Below are 18,909 nucleotides of genomic sequence, written 5' to 3' on the forward strand. Positions count from 1 at the left end.
CCACATGTGTTCTGATGGACACACTAACTAAAATACGGTAGTATCAGTCGGCAAGTTCACAGACTGCGAACATTAATGGAACGAGGTTGTGCAGATTGCGATTCTGTTCTTCAAAAAGTACTTTTTCCATTGTGTAAGTACTTATGCATTCGAATTACATTTTTTGGTTCTTATACCATAATACTATAAAACGTCCACTACCCCCGGAAATGAGGGACACAGGTAAAGAAAACTATTACTGCTGTTACCTTCCGAATTTGCAGCCACCACAGGCTAGGAAACGGATTACATTAAGTCTCTGCTTTTTACTAAGTTGGTAGTCATTTGAAAGACTTTATTCGAGTAGCGTGTATCAATAGTTGAACACAGTTGGTTTATATCTCCTTTCATTCATTCTTGATCGTAAAGACGACGATGTTTCTCACTCTGTTCAGGTCCACAGTTTGCCTAGTCGCGCAATCCATTCGATTCATTATTGTTCTAGTCGGAGCACGATTCAAAGCACATGTGTTTTCAACAAGCCATTAATAACCATCGACGATAACCGTGAGAGTGTCTGACAGATTTTTTTTTTTAAATTATTATTATTCCGATTGAAGTAGTGACGACACACAAACGCCAACGTCGTCTGCTCATATGGCGAAATGAACAAAGGGTTAGATAACGATCGTAAGTTTCCCTCTATACTTTAGGAGTTCGCTCAAGGACTTGGCTAGGATTTTGCTGAAGGGGAGGTCCGATCAGTTAAAGAGAACGTTAAAAAAGCCCATGTATTTCATTTATTCTGCAAAAACAATTATTTATTTTTACATTTTGTGTATATATAGGCCTATATATAATTTGCAGTTTGATTTCATATATACAGAAAAAGGAAACTGCAAATCAAGTATATATATGATAACTTCAGCGTATTGCCAAACGAATTAAATTTCCCCTATAATTCATTGCCTGTTTGCTAACATAACACATCACAGTCTTCTAATATAGTGATCACTCTCTTAACGCAGAAAAATTATAACATTACGCCGAATTACTTATAAAGTTACACGGATTCAAATATCTTTTTGTAACAACCACCTTGCTCCTACTACAATCTTGTATTTAAATTTATGACTTGTCGGAAACCAGGTCAGAGTTCCTTCAGCACATCAAAACATCCCAAGCTCCTCAACTGAATCACAAATTTTGTTGAAGTGTCTCTCATATCAATAAAATTCTTCAGTTTCTTTAAGGGGCTCCGGAAAGGCTCAAAATCATGAAAAGTTCAATTTTTACTTTTTTGCGTTTTCTGAATCTGCAGACTATTACCTTTTAATAGATATATAATTTATTCAATTCCGAAGACTACAGCTATTTTTAAATTTTTTTTGAAATGTGTTCTGCATGGGCGTGACCCACTGTGGCGCTGTTAAACTGCTTTCAAATGGTGTTATTATTAACGTCCGTGTTCATCAGGTAGATTTTAGTGATGTGAGATAAATTATGTGTTGTGGCTAACCTGTGATGGTTCAATATATATCGCTGGTGTGATTGTCGATTGTTTCATGTTTATTTACTCTGTCGTTATCTCGGAAATATTCGTAATTAATTCTGTTTCTTGAGTCTCTGTTTTGTTGAAGTATAATAATGAGTAAAAGTAAAGTTATTAGAAATCCTCTGAAGGCTTTTAAGAAAAGGAGAAATGTTGGAAAGCCAAAGGTATGTGTTATTACTGTAAATAATAACATTCTAACATGGTACGAACGATGCTTGCTTTAGACAAGGAACGCCTTTGGGCTGCAGACAGGGCTGTAAAGAGTCTAGAAATACAAGCAAGAGTAAACAGGAGGAGGAACAAGAGGAAGCTGGAGGAGGAGTTTGCAGAGGATGAAGATAATCCATCCTATGGACCTGGAATGCACTAAAAAGTTAATCCAATCTCTGTCGCTCGATTCCCAAAACTTTTATTTTCTCATACTAATTACATGTTTTCTAAGGATCTTCCAAACATATTTGTTTCAAACTTTCAGTAAATGTTACACAGTACCTTCTGCATAATTTAACACAGCCTTTTTCCAAAAAACTGTATATTTTTGAATATATAAATAAAAAATTGCAAAAAAATGTTGTGAATTTTCATTACAATTGAAAAAAATCAACTTTAATAACTGAACTAAAATTTTGTAAAATCCCTGTGTTAAGTTGTAGCCCATATTCCAATAAATAATCTGTAAAAAGTTCAACTTCCTACCTCAAATACTTTGTGAGGAAAGATGTAATTTATAAGCGTCATTTTAACATTGCAAGTATAGGGCATTCCGGAGCCCCTTAAGTGATCAAGTATTTCGGGTATTGTATCATTACAACTACAAGAGTATAAACAGATTTTCCATGAAAGGTATGGGAAGAGGGATCCAGGGCTCAGTCGGCTCGGAAGAACTCAAGAGCCCACTGGAAAAATCTATTAGGAAAGAACTATAGAAAGTGTTGTCGTCACATACATCCTCCGCTCCCCACAAACCCCTACCGATCTTTCCTTATCGGAACTGATTTTCATAACTGAACATGAGTAATGGGACTGATAATATAACTCTTGGTTCAATGTGGATAAGAAGTTCCTCTGTAGCTCCCATGTACTTACTTTGGAGATCTTATTTTCCTGCATACTTTTGAATATTACATTACTTTGAGTCTGTTTAAATAATACAAAGTGACAATTCTTGACAGAAGCAATAAATGTTTACACATAACATCATGTAAAGAGAAGTATGAGAGTTTGTTTACAAATTTAAGGTTTATATTCATAGCTTTTCAATTTCCATTGCTCATTACCCAACATAGTACAGTTGTTTTCGGCATTCATAAGTATTTCAAGCAGGTCGATATGTACTTGAATGTCAGCTTGTCAGATCATACAATAGGGACGTCTACAAGAGAGTGCTGAGAATCTGAACTAGGAGGGAGGGGAAAAAATATTCAGCCAGTCTGCCTTTATCCAGTTCAGTGTCATTTGGTTTATCCATACCGTAAAAAGGAAGTTATTTATACATTCTTCAAAAGAAGTTATATGTTAATGTAGTAAGCTAATGCTAAGCATTCATTTATTTCCCAAGAGCAGTAGCACACACAACAGTATTTCATAAAGTGAAAAGCCAGTACATTCATTTCCAGAAGAGAAATCAGTGGTCAACTGTAAGTGTGTGGCATACAAATTTTCTTATGAAATAACAACTTTTCACAGAATTTTAGTTTCTTGGAACCAAAAAGGAGACTGTGAACAAATGAGTTATAACTTTGTTGCTACCATCTTTAGGCAGTCCTCATTGACTGCCACTATAAAGGCAACACAGAATTGTAGTACTAAAATATGGCAGTCACAGTCAAGGCTGCACTTAGAAAATTCTTGATGGCAGCAGTTGTGTGGTGAGGGCTTCAAGCTCGTGTAGTTGGTGCATCTTCCAGTCTTTACCCTTGACTGATTTCAGTATTCGTAGGCTACTAAGCTGCAGTAATGCTTCACCTCCTCTCGTGTTATCTCAAAGTGGCCTGGTGCCCATTCCAGTATTTTCGTGTGTAAACAGTTTGTAAAGCAACAGCATGTTCTGAACTAAGGAGATAATGCATAGTGTCTATGTCCAACTTAACCAGTGAATAGGATGAATTGAAGATTTCCCCTGCTTGTCACCTAGTCTTAATACATAATGGCCCTTCTCACTGGATTTTCTAAAGCTGATGTTTATGTACCATTTGTGAACATCACATAACTTGATGCACTCAGTAATTCACTTTAAGTATTATTTACTATGTGATGAAGTATACCCTCAGACATATAGTGTACAGGTTCTCATAAACACTCTTGAATTTCAGGAAACATGTATGAGTCCATAAACTCCATTTAGTTAACAACAAAGTCAGTTTTTTTCTTTAAAGTTTTGTGCATCTGCATGTACTGAAACAATCCTCCAACACTGAATTATAACAGTTCACAACTGCCTGTGTGAAAAATCGCTAGCTCCACATGTGAATAGTGATTTAATTCACATGTTTTTTTAACTTCCATGGCCATGATTTGCGTTTTCCAGGTTTCTCTCTACAACTGAATGCCAATTAATCAGTTCCTGAAACCAAGTATAGCATACTCAGAATGTGTCATCAATTGTAGACAAGGCCAAGGTTTCAAAATGTGTCACTGGCATGACTGATTTCTGTAATACCACTGGTTTTGATCTGAGGGACTAGGGTATAGTTGTAGGTAAACAACTAGAATTCTCTCAGATACAGATTTATCAACACTTCACTTCTACACAGATACAAGTCCGGAGGCTAACTGCCATTAGTGGCCAACATCCTCCCAAAGCCCTCTCCTCAAAGATAGCACACTTATTCACTGAACAAATGTCGATATTTATGGCACTCTACGCCACAGATCTAATAGTAGTTCCCCTTCATCTCTGGCAAGGAGTCTGTCTGCAGTAGTATTTTGAGTAAAAATATACCCCTAATATTTCATTCACAACTAACTACAAGACTCCAGTTCTGCTGCAGTTGTTCCCTATTCTCTCAGTGTAAACTACATTTTGCACCTGGCAATACTGTCCATTCTTATTATTAGTAGTATTCTTTTTGACAAAATTTCGGCAACTATGTTGTGTCCCTCATATTATGTACATTTCCCACATTCTTCAGCATAATATTCTAATACCATTAGAAACACAAACTAGTTGCTTAATACAATTTTAACTCCACAGGAGATATTCTAATTGACATTCACAATGAGCATGATTGTGATTATGGGCACAGTTGGAAGTTAAAATAGATATTTTGCTTTGACATAGACTATTATCTTTTCTGGATGAGTGTTGTATAGATGCGCCATACTCCAAAAAATCACCTTGTTGTGTGTGGTAGATTGCATTTCTACTACCATTATACGTTTATCCCATCCATAGTCCATCTATGAATGGTGCCCAGGAAGATCTACTATTGATAAACCTGCATACAAGTTCTAATTACACTAATTGTGTTATGGTGGTCATCTTGGGTGCACTATATGTGAGTAAATAGTGTGTTGGTCTGTTGTCCCTGAACTATACACTCTAGGAATTTTAAAAATAAGACTCATACAACAAACTGAAACCTAACATAGACGTTGGCTTCTTATTGTTTGATAGTAAATCTGTTAATCATAACAGAAAATCTGAATCTTTAAACCAAAACACTATATTATATGGTGTAGGTGGAGAGCACTTCAAGTTACATTGTAATTTCCTGCCTTCCCTGTTCCATTTGCAACTGGTGCATGGGAGAATCACTAACTCCTTATGGGCCCTGTTTTTCCTTATCATGGTCATTTTGTGGACACTTAACCAGTTTGGTTTGCATGTACATCCACATCTAAATTGATGCTCTGCAAGCCACTGTATGGTGCATGGGGGAGGGCACATTGTATCAGTAAAAGTCATTTCCTTGGAATATATGCATTCAGAATCTGGTAGTTAGTTGCATATGGTAAATAAATACTTTACTCTTACACTAACAGATCTACTTGTTATAAGGTTAATTCTGTTACTGGACACTGAATACATATATCTATATAGGTACATTTAGGAATGCATGGTAAGTATATACTTTGAGACAGTCAGTTCACCTTTTTTGATGGTTTGTTTTGTTGATTGGTATTGTATTCTGCACATACCTAATTAATGCTATATGATACACAGTACTTCTGGTACTGCAACCACTTCCTTTGATTCCAGAGACATTCCAGGTACATGAGAAGACAACTCTCACTAATTCTCCTAATAAGTGCTAATTTGCCAGATGTCTTTATCACTTCTAGGAACAATGTCTATTTGGATGTAATAGCATATGTCTATTTGGATGTAATAGCATGAACAACTTTTGAATGTATAGTCTTGGAATTCTGAGGATTAATCATGATCAGTAAACTGATAATAGACATTCAGATTGTCACATTTACTTGTCATGTGATTAATAATGTTGATGAATATTAAAGATATACAAGAGTATTATGCAAGCCAGCTCACAGTGTACATCTGTTGCCAGGATTATTTCCTCCCACCCCTCTTGTACTTGTGAATGGTGCGTGTGATAACCTAGCATCAATTGAAGTCCTTATGATCTTAGATTTTTGCATCATCCTCTTTTAGTGATCCCATGTATTGGATGATGTAATAATTTGACCAAATATTCTTGAAACATATTCTCCTGCAAATTGGACATTTAATTGTTTATGGTAAATATATACTTGACTGTAAGATGGTCAGATCCCTCTGTCTGATTGTTACTTCTCTTGACCATTGAAATCCGATATCTATACTCCAGATGCCACCTTAATGCTCTATGATGGAGAGTCCTTCTGTATTTCAGCAATCATGCTGTTTTGTTCTGGGTTTAATCACGGATGGTAAATATGATGGTAAGTGTCAATGGTCCTCCTTCTGAGCTTTTAGTTGTCAGATGTTTTGGTCCTTATCACTTATAGGAACAAAGTATACAATGAAGTAATAGTTAGCCTGACAAAACTCAGTACATTTGATCTTGAAATTTTGACAAAAGTTTGCTTACAGCAAATTGATGATGGATTTTGTGGATGTTAGATTTATTTGTTTCATGGTAATAATATTTATAATAATTAAACATCTATGTGTGTACTCGGCAACCAATTTACAGTGTAAGGTAGAGTATATTTCTACTAGAATTATCATTTTGCTGAAAAAAGCACACTGGGAAATAACACAGTGTTGCAATTACCACAATTGATTGAGTGTACCATGTACACTGAGTTGGAAGTCAGTACACCCATGCAACATAATACAGTCCCTCAACGCAATTCATAGGGCAGTAAAACTATCATACATGTCAATGATTATGAGTGTATTATACATTCCAACCTCTCAGGATATGAAGGTACATAACTTCCCTGAAAACTTTACACTCCCTGGTAAGCATCATTGGAGTACTGTACTCCTTCCCCACATGTGTATTTTCAGGGGTGTACGTGGCCCAGATTTCATTTCTATGGATGAGGTTGCAAGACTCCATCAAAAAGTGCAGCTGGAGGAGCTCTTGGAATGATAGGATGTTCAGCAAATGGACTGGCCTCCTCAATCCCCCCAACTTAAATCCCATGTGTGGGATGCATTGGTGAATATGTATTGCAGCACATTCACATGCACCAGTGACCATCCACAAGTTGTCAAGTATATTGGAGAAGGTATGTAACATTCTACCACAACAACTCCTTAGGGTTAGTTCCATGTTATCTTGTACTAGATATGATCAGAAGACTAAATAAATAAATAAACCATCTGGTTAGCATGGGTAATACTGCAATTGATGTCTGTGGTGAACAAACACCATATTAAGAACAATGTCTCAGACTTTTTAATGTTGTAGACATCAACATGAATAACAAATCCTTCAGTGTAATTATTGCCTTCGAATAAAGGAATCATTTCTGTTTGTACCATAGTGAATTTGTCAGTTACTTTCCATACTATACTGGAGCAATTCTTTGTATGTATGGACCCAGTTTCAATGATCTATGTTATTTGTCCATGATGCATCATGCAAAGGTTACTTTCATCCTATGTTTTGACCAGCAGTGGTGATAATTTAATCAGAGACTGATTGATCTCATTGACCATTACTTCTGTTAAAGGACATCGAAAACATACATCTATAATTCATATGCTAGCATAAAGCTGTGTTGTGGAGAGAATTTCTGATAACACATACATATTTTATTTCAAATACAATGTTGAATGGTAAATGGGAAGACAGTTGGTGACAGTCCTCCTTATAGTGTAGGACAAATGTGCAAAAGAAAGTATAATTTTCATAAACATTCTTGTTATGTATGGATTCAGAATAATGTTAGTGAACAGAGCCAGTTTAATTGAGAGTGGACATTGAGGTTATTAGAAATTCTTGCTTTATGTTTAATAAATTTGATGACCACTAGAATGTAATTTCTCTGAATATAATTTGTAAATCATGTTCATTTAATTGACAATGGGCTCTGAGGTTATCAGGTCTACCTGATTCATGTTTAACAAAGTTGATCAACAGAAAAGATCTACATGGATACTTTGCAAACTGCCTTTATTGTGCGGTAGGTTGTATTTTTTGTAACATTGCTCTCCTACCTGTTGTGTTTGTGAATGGTGTGGAAGGAACCACTTCTGAGCTCAATTAAATAGTTGAATTGTGAATTATTTGTCTCATAACATACATACACTAACAATTTGATCAGAAAACTGGAGACACATCACAATATGGTTAAAACAATTTCACTGATATAAAGCTATAGTTGAAAAGATGAAATTCTGTTTTAACATTAATGCAACATTTTTGTGAAAAGATACCTTCACATGTTCAGATAACAAGACAGTTCATAAACTACATCCTGCTCAGATATTCAGTTCATTGTTCATGGAATCTCCAACTGAGTAATAGGATCACTGAAACACAGCAGCATGTAGGTTTCTTTTCAATGAATCTAGACTCATATTCAAAATGTTCTTGGCTTTTAATTTGCTATATTTTCAATCACATATAGTGGGGAGTCTGAGCATATGAGTTAAATGATGAGCAGGTGACATAAACTTTACTTTATTTCTTGTATTATAAATGTGATCAAAGCAGTTCTCCTACCATGATTCTAGATTGGCACACAAAAAACGATAATATCATAGTTATACAAGGTGGGTACTGTTAATAATTTCAAAATTTTCAATGATGGGTGACATGTTTTCCTTGTGAGTTGTGATTTTTTCATCAAGTTCATTACATGGACCTAAGTATTGGAGGATGTAACAATATGCCCAACCATTCTTGGAATGTATGCTGCCAGAAGTCATTATTTACTGTAAATGGTTACAGAACATTGCAAAAATGTATCTATCCTCCATACACAATGCCAGTGCTGTGCAGTGGAGAATACTTTTTGTTCCACAATCATTTCCATTCTTTCCACATTCAAACAATAATGATATATGGGAGGAGTATTGTCCATAGTTCTTTTAATGAGCTGTGACTTGTCAGAAGTCCTTTTTTTATCATACATTGGAACTGTGTGCTGGCAGAATTGATAATTTAACTAACGAATTTTTTAAAGTGTGCTCTTGGGATTCTGAGAGTAGATCATGCACAATAAATTTACAATGGACTGTGAGGTTGTGTCATTTACTTGCCCTATGGTTGTTATCGTTGATGAACATGAATAATCTCTAAGAGTAAACCACAAAGCATCTACAATGTGTACTACAGAGCACTTCTTGTACTACTATAATTTACTCTCATCCCTGTTGCATTTGTTAATGGTGCATGTGAAAAACCAATGTTTAGTTACCTCTGTATGACCTCTAAATCCTCTTTTATGATGCAAATTTTTTGGACCTACATAATAGAGGATGTAATATTGTGCACAGCTATTCCTGGAATGTATACTCTTTTATAATTTAGATAGCTGGTGCTGTACAGTAAAGAGAATTCACCTTTGAGAACATCTGGTCTCCTTGTTTATGGTTACTTGTGTTAAAGAAGGTCTCCTTATTGATGGATACTTGTGTTAAAGAAGGTCTCCTTATTGATGGATACTTGTGATAAAGAATATTGAAAACATACATCTATACACCACATGCCCACATAATGCTGTTTGGTGGAGAGAACTGCTGGTACCACAACCATTTGTATTTATAACAGATAAAATCATGAATGATACATGCCGAATGTTCTTGGGTGTATCACATCTTATAATACTGTGTGAGGAAGTAATATTTACCCTGCCCAATCTTGGAATGTATGTTCTGATAATCTTGTCAGAAGTTCATGTTCATTTAACTGAGAATGGATTTTGAGGTTGTCAGGTCTACTTGTTTGATCTTTAACAGTCTTGATGAACCTTAAAAATCTACGTGGGTATTCAGCGAGCCATATCACAATGTGTAGTCGAGGGTATGTCTGGCATCACTACAACATTCCCCCATCCCTATTCCATTTATCAATGGTGTGAAATACTGCTATATATTTAAATCTGCGTCAGCTCTGATTGTTTCATCATGGTAGCTCTGTGGACCCAAAAATTGGAGAATTTAATAATTTGCCCAACTGGTGGACTATATTCCCTTGTAATGTGAACAGTTAGTCGTTACAGTAAGTAGATACTCAACTTTGAGACTGTCTGACGTCCTTGTTTATGGTACTTCAGGTGAAAAGCATTGAAAACACATGTAAAATATATATATATATATATATATATATATATATATATATATATATATATATATATATATATATATATATATGTAAATAGGAACAGCATGCCACCCTTCACCTCAAAAAACTATCCAATCTCCTGGTTTCCCACCACCGGAAAGGCAACTCACTCACCCTTCACAACCTTTCCAGCAAACCTCAACCACCTCTCATTGCACACAAACCCAGTCTCTCCCATCTACTCAATCTCCCACTTCCAGCTCCACTCCCTCCAAAACCTCAAAATTCCAATCAACACAATCTGGTACCACAACACCCTAATTCGGTAGTTAACCTTTCCTCGAAACCTCTCTCCCAATCCGAAACCTCTGTCCTATCCAAAGGCCTCACCTTCAGCCCCACTCCCAGATTCAACCAAACAGCCCTGTCACTTGTGACAGGATACTTTCCGGGACTGGATCAGATTCTGAATGTGGCTCTCCTGCAGGGATACAACTTCCTCAAATCCTGCCCTGAATTGAGATCCATCCTTCATGAAATCTTTCCGCCGTCCACCTAACCTTCGTAACCTCTTAGTTCATCCCTATGAAATCCCCAAACCACCTTCCCTACCCTCTGGCTCCTACCCTTGTAACTGCCCCCGGTGTAAAACCTGTCCCATGCACCCTCCCACCACCACCTACTCCAGTCCTGTAACCCGGAAGGTGTACACAATCAAAGGCAGAGCCACGTGTGAAAGCACCCACGTGATCTACCAACTGACCTGCCTACACTGTGATGCATTCTATGTGGGAATGACCAGCAACAAACTATCCATTCGCATGAATGGACACAGGCAGACAGTGTTTGTTGGTAATGAGGATCACCCTGTGGCTAAACATGCCTTGGTGCACGGCCAGCAAATCTTGGCACAGTGTTACACTGTCCGGGTTATCTGGATGCTTCCCACCAACACCAACCTATCATTTTTATGGATGAGGTTGCTAGACTCCATCAAATAGTGCAGCTAAGCTAAATTCCATTCGAACAGTCCTAGAAGGCTAGTTTCTATTAAAATCCTTATCAGCTATGCTTTGTTCATCATGATAATTTCATGGTGGCATGTAATGGTCAATGTACCTATTTACCCTAGCTTCCTTGGAAGGTATGCTCTCATAATCTGGACAGTGAGTTATGCAAGGTAAATAGGTACTTCGCTTGGGGCATGTCAGAGTTTATAGGTACTTCTGTTAAGAAACTTTGAGAACATAGGTTTATATTCCATATACCAGCTTTCTGCTGTATAGTGGAGAGGTCTTCTGCTTCTACAGTAATTTACATTTCTTCCAGATAAAATCGCAAATAATACACAGGAAAAGTACAGTTCAGTCATTCTTATGGGCTCTAAGTTGTCATGTGTTCTTCCTGCTATAAGTTCTAAGAGCAATTTATTGGAGTAAGTAATAATTAGCCAACCAAAACTTGGAAAATATGTTCTCAGAATTTTGCAGAGAGTCATATTGGTTTCCTACATCAAATGACATTGAAAACATATATGTATACTGCACAAGCCAGCTTAATGCTCTATGATAAGAGAGTATTTCTGATTCAAAAAAATGGTTCAAATGGCTCTGAGCACTATGGGACTTAACATCTGAGGTCATCAGTCCCCTAGAACTTAGATATACTTAAACCTAACTTACCTAAGGACATCACACACATCCATGACTGAGGCAGGATTTGAACCTGCGACCGTAGTGGTCACACGGTTCCAGACTGAAGCGCCTTTAACTGCGTGGCCACACTGGCCGGCATTTCTGATTCATTTCCCAGTCTCTTTCATTTCAAATCCATCACAAATGGTAAATAGAGTGTCAACTTGTTGATGATGCTCGTTATGAGCTCTAATTTTTCAGATCCTTTAATCTTTATCACTTTTAGGAGCAAATGCTATGAAGAAGAAATAGTTTCTTCTGACGAATCTTGGATTTTATGTTCTCTGAATTTTGACAGGAAGTGGTGTTTGGTAAATGGATAATGAGTAGTCACCAGATTTACTTGTTGCTTATGGACATCAAAGATCAACATTACTCAGCAAACCCTCCACACAATGTGTTATGGAGAGTGCTTCTATAACCACTATTTTCCTCCCATCCTTTTGGTTTGCATAAGGTGTACATGAAGGAACAATGTCAATTAAACTCTTTATGTGCTCTGTTTATTACACCATGGTCATTTAATAGGCCAATGCACGGGAGGATGTAATAATTTGCCAAGTATTCTTGGAGAAAATGTTCTAATGATTTTGACAGTCATGTATGTATTCAAATACTTGACTTTGAGACTGTGTGATCTAATTGTTACAGTTACTTCTGTTAAGGAAATTGAAAAAACTATACTTCACTTATGCTGTGCAGTGGGGAGAAGTCTGAGTCCAACATCCATTTCTATTTATTCCAGCACAATGATGTGTACTGAAGAGAACTTCTGTTTCTACAACTATCATATATTGCAGATAAAATTACATAATGTACTTATAAAAACAACTGTTGATATCTCTCCTTGTCGGTTGTAATGTGTCAGATATTCTTGTCTTTACCGTTTCTAGAGGTAATGTTTTGGATGAAGTAATGTTTTACCCACCAAATGTGGAATGTATGCTCACAGAACCTCATATTCAAATTTGATCAGTAAACTGAAAATGTGGTGAAAACTGCATAGATCTTCATCTACATAATTACTCTGCTATTCACAATTAAGTGTCTAGCAGAGGGTTCAGGGAACCACCTTCAAGCTGTCTCTACTGTTCCATCACATATGGTGCACAGGTAAAATGAGCCCCTAAATTTTTCTGTGTGAGCCCTGATTCTTCTTATTTTATCATGATGTTCGTTTCTCCCTTTGGAGGTAGGTGCCAACAGAATGTTTTCATAACTGGTGGAAAAAACTGGTGATTAAACTTTTATGAGAAGGTCCCGCCACAATGAAAAATGTCTTTCTTTTAATGATTCCCACTCCAAGTCACATAACATGTCTGTGGCACTATCTCCCCTATTTTGTGATAATGCAAAATGACCTGCACCTCTTTGTAGTTTTCCGATGGCATCCATCAGTCCCACCTGATGTGAATCTCACAATGCACAGCAATACTCCAGAATAGGGCAGACAAATGTGGTGTAAGTGATCTCTTTAGTAGATCTGTTGTGCCTTGTAAGTGTTTTGCCAGTGAATCGGAGTCTTTGATTTGCTCTACCCACAACATTATCTATGTGATCATTCCAATTTAGGTTACTTGTAATTGTAATGCCTAGGTATTTAGTTGAATATACATCCTTCAGATTTGTGTGACATATCATGTAATTAAAATTTAGCGGATTTCTTTCAGTACTCATGTGAATAACTTCACACTTTTCTTTATTCAGGGTCAATTGCCTTTTTTCACACCACACAGGTATCTTATATTATATTTTGCAATTTGTTTTGGTCATCTGATGACTTTTTACAAGATGGTAAATGACAGCATCGTCTGCAAATAATATATGATGGCTACTCAGATTGTCTCCAATGTCGTTAATATAGATCAAGAACAATAGAGCGCCTATAAAACTTCCTTGGGGAACACCGGATATTCCTTCTGTTTCACACAATGACTGTCCATCTATTCTTATGAACTGTGACCTTTGTGACAGGAAATCATGATTCCAGTTGCACAACTGAGGCAATATTTCACAGACATGCAGTTTGGTTAGAAGATGCTTGTTAGGAACGCTGTCGAAAGCCTTCTGGAAATCTAAAAGTACTGAATCAATTTGACATCCCCTGTCAATAGCACTCATTACTTCATGAGTATAATGAGCTTAATTGCGTTTCACAAGAAAGGTGTTTTCTGAATCCGTGCTGACTATGTGTTAATAAATCGTTTTCTTCAAGGTAATTCATAGTGTTTAATACAATATATGTCCCAGACTCCTACTATAAATCAATGTTAGTGATTGCAACCATAATTCAGTAGATTACTCCTATTTCCCTTTTTGGGTATTCATGTGGCTTGAGCAGTTTTCCAGTCTTTAGGTACGGAACTTTCTGTGAGCGAGTGCTTGTATATAATTGCTAAATAAGGAGCTATCGCTCAACATACTCTGAAAGGAACTTGACTGCTATACAATCCTGGCTGGAGGCTTTGCCTTTATTAAGTTATTTAAGCTCCTTTGCTACACCGGAGATATCTACTTCTATGTTTTTCATCTTCGTAGTTGTTCTTCTTTGGTGAAGGGGTTTTAGAAAACCATGTTTAATAAATCTGCTTTAGTGGCACTGTCATCAGTGACTTCACCGTTGTTATTGTGCAGTGAAGATATTGATTGCGTCTTACCACTGGCGTGCTTTATGTATGACCAGAATCTCTTTTGTTTTTCTGCCAGATTCTGAGACAGAGTTTTGTTGTGTAAAATGAAAACCAGAAATATATAATAGGTGTAGAAGTCAATGCAATGGGTGCAAATCACAGTCAGTTAGAAATCTTAGAATTTAAGAAACAAATGAGGGTATCCCCATATTTATCTTTCTATGATCAAACTCTGTGCAACTGTTCACCAAATTTAGATAATATTGCAAACCCTACATAGAAGAATGAAAGAAATTTCCATTCCTGTATGTAGCTTTATTCCACTGTATGTTTAGCCATAGTTATTGTTAATCCTGTCCTGAAGAATTTTGTAAATCTTTATGTAATTTTGTCAAAACTGTCAACAGAGATAACATTTACAGTTCAAGATAAGAAACAATAGACTGAAAGTTATGTTTATATGTGCCTGATTTTTATCTTTGGGATCAATTATATACTAGAAAACGGGCTTATAACATGAAACCTAGGCTGTATGTAATTATGAAGTTGGTGACATCAGGTTAAAAATTATTTTCTTTCATCAAAAACCCATAATTCAATCAATTCAAATCAACAGTTTCCTTTGAGGTTGTCTTACAGACTTTTTATGTATTATTTAAAGTTGATGATCATTAAAGATCTACATGAGTACTTGCAAACCATCGTGCTGAGTCAGCTACCAGGTACATATAGTACCACTGTTGTTTTCCCCCCTATCACTGCTGCATGTGTGAATGATGCTAGAGAGGAACCACTCTCCATTAAAATCCATATGACGTATGGGTTTTAATCAAAATAATTATGTGAACTCACACACCTGAGGATGTAATAATTTGCTCAACTGTTCTCACAATGTCTGTCCTTGTACTTTGGAATATCAGTTGTGTACAGAAAATAGGCACTGGACTTCAAGACCAACTAGTACCCTTATTTATGGTTACTTCTGCTGATGAAATATGAAAACAATGAAATGCGTTCACAGTTGTGAATATCAACAATCATCAGCTATGTAATGGAATGATGACAGTGAAAATTTGTGCTGAGCCAGGACTTGAGACCAGATTTCCCATTTACCATGCCCAATCACCTTACCATTAGGCAATCCAAGCATGCTTCATGGTCAGACAGAAACTTCCATTTCTCATCAACCCTATGTCTACCTCATGCATTCATACATTCCTTATGTATATCCTCACACTGGGGAGACATTTTAATTGAAAGTCGCTTGCCTAAAGTTGTTGGATAAATATGATATTGCACTGTGGTCATTTTTCTTCAACCAGAATGTGTAACACCAGCTGTAAACTTAAAGTGCCAGAAGACTTGCAGGAATACTTGAAAAACATCCAAAGAGCATGTCATGCTGCTGGAAAACATATCTAAACATACAATGAATCCAAACATACATAATTGAAATCTGTTTCAGAAACACTCAAGCTTCCTTCAGGAAACAGAGTCTGCAATTTACATTTGGTCTACAAACATAAAACTCTTGAGGTATGGAAAACAGGTAAAGCACACCAGTTTGGATCACTAATAACAATAAGCTCAAAATACCAGCAAGGTCAGAGCATTTTTGTAGAACATGACTGTTGTAAAAAAAGGTAAATAAACCATTTAACAATGATATGAAAATGAGAAAAATTAATAGTCAGACAGTTCTGCTTGCTGACAGTCATGGCAGAGGGATTCCAGGAATGCTTAGCCACCATCAGAATGTAAATATTACCAGGGTTATGAAACTAGCAGTTGGATTGTAGGAAACCTTGAAGGGCTACAGAAACAAGAGTTGTGTGTTACAGAATCAATGTCTCATGATTCTAGGTGGTGCAAATGATGTGTACATAAATGAACACAAGCGCAGCTCTGAGATATATTTTAAGTAAAACAGACATTCATAAGGCAATTGTAATAGGCATACCATGCAAGTTTGACCATGTGGAATCTTCTGTTATAAACAAAGAGATCTAAAAGGCCAACATGATCTACAGACATATTTGCCAGTCTAGTCCAAATGCTTCTTTTCTCAGCATAGACGATTTGGAAAGAAATCATTTTACAGCATATGACATGGACCTGAATAGAAGGGGCAGATCATTACTCAGCTAGAGAATTAAAGTGTTTTCGGGAAGTGTTCATTATAGAAATGAGAGCTGTGACACTGTTGCAGTGCCATAATAAAGAAAGAAATTCAAATCATTGTACACAGTCAAGATCATCATAAAGCTTCTTTACCAGATGATGCTGAGAATGAGGATGCTGTCACTGCATGCCCATCTGTATGTTTGAAGGTATTTCATGAATATATACAATCCATAACTAATAAAGTGCAGCAACTAGAATTAGAATTGCAAACACCAGGCTGTACCATTGTATTTATCACTGAACACTGGTGTAAGGAAAATGAAACTGCATATTTTCCATTAACATCATATGACCTGGCCTGTTCCTGTAGTAAAATTTCCATGAAAGGTGGAGATTTCTGTATTAATGTGAAGAAAGTTGTACATTTAAAATTGGAAAAGATCTTCTAGCATTAAGTAAAGACAAATGTTTTGAATTATCAATGACTGAAATAACAGAAAACAACATTTTTAAAAAAATAATTTTTTTATAAATGCCCAAGTTGTAATACAGACAATTTTATGTCAAAATTCAATCATAGCCTAGACTAGGAACCTAGTCCAAAACTGAAAATTCCCACATGTGGGAATTTAAATATCAACACAATGAAATCGGATGATGTTAGTAGTACATACTTGAATATTCTCTGCATCCCCAGCATAACAACACTCATAAACTGTCCAATGAGAGTGACAAAAAATCTTCCTATAAAATAGACCATATAGCAACAGAGATAGACAGCAAGAACTGTCAGGTACTTGTTCAACAGCTAGGACTATCAGATCATTTATGTCAAATTCTGAAATAAAATATTTGGGTAGAAAAGTCTGCTAAACTGAATAAATAAAAAATGGTCTTTTCAGAATCAAACCTATGTCAGTTATCATAAGCTCATGACAGTTTTTAAACTAATATTTCAGGAAGCATTCCCCAAAACACAGAATTTCACTGAAGCTTCAAAAAAATATGCATGTGACAAGAGATATCAAAAAGTCCTCTGATACTCTAAGGTCTCTCACATCCATCAAAAACAGCTAGACTGATTCAGCTTTTTCATAATTTTACAAAAATTACAGGAGAATTTATAGAAAGTTATTACTATCAGCAACTTACAAACATTAAAATATTACTGAAGGCAAATAACAAAAGCAAAGCTATGTGGTACATAAACAAACAGGAGACACCAAATGTTGAACAGAAACACTTGGAAACACAGATTAAAGGTAAGATGTGCTAATCAGCAACCCAAAGGAACTAACACTCTTTGTGAATGAATACTAAGTGTTATTGCTATGAAATTGCAAGAGAAATTTCCAGACGCATATGTTCCTCACCACCAGACTAGCCACCACATTCAGTGGTGCTCTTTCCAACTACAGAGAAAGACATTGCGCAGATAACACACCAATGAAACAATAAAAAATGAAAGGGTCCAATGAGATTCAAGTTAGTGTCCCTGAAATGTATAAACAACATAAAAACCCCATTAATGATAATAATCAGTTAACCTTTCAGGTCTGGCAGCTTTCCTGAATACCTGAAACCAGCAAAAGTCGTTCCAATAGAAGAAAACCACAGACCAGTTTTTTTGTTACCTTGTTGTTTCATGACAACTGAAACCATTTAGGAAAACAGGCTACTGAGGTACTGAAGTAAATACAACACTCTCTGCAATGAACAATTCATTTTCAGGCCCACAAGAGGTACATGGTCAGCTAAAACAGTGTTTACCAAAACAGTAGTCGAAGTACAAGACACAGGCAAGAATGCAACAGGCATTTTTTTTTGGATCTATTGAAGGCATTTGACACAGATGACCACAGAATTTTATTACACAAATTAGACCTTTTAGGAATAAGGGGATGGTAAAGAAGTGGTTTAACTCATACATGGAAAAGTGGATGCAAGATATTAAAATATCACATATTTCTAAATGACTAGCAGTAAAACATTTATCAGACAAAAATATATTAACATACACTGGTCATCCAGAAAATGATGACCACTGACCTACAATTGATATAAATCCATCCACATGATAGCAGCATCACCTGGTGAACAATGACTTGTAATAAAGCACACCCATTGTGTTTGTAGTAACAGTGAGTGTGCTGTCTGTGTGTAGAAAGGGAGAGGCACACAATCTATCTGAGTCTGGGTGATGGCAGATTCTGATCACCTGGAAGCCTGGTACAAGCATT

This window comes from Schistocerca cancellata, chromosome 4 (genome assembly GCF_023864275.1).
Source record: "Schistocerca cancellata isolate TAMUIC-IGC-003103 chromosome 4, iqSchCanc2.1, whole genome shotgun sequence".
Classification (NCBI taxonomy): Eukaryota; Metazoa; Arthropoda; class Insecta; order Orthoptera; family Acrididae; genus Schistocerca; species Schistocerca cancellata.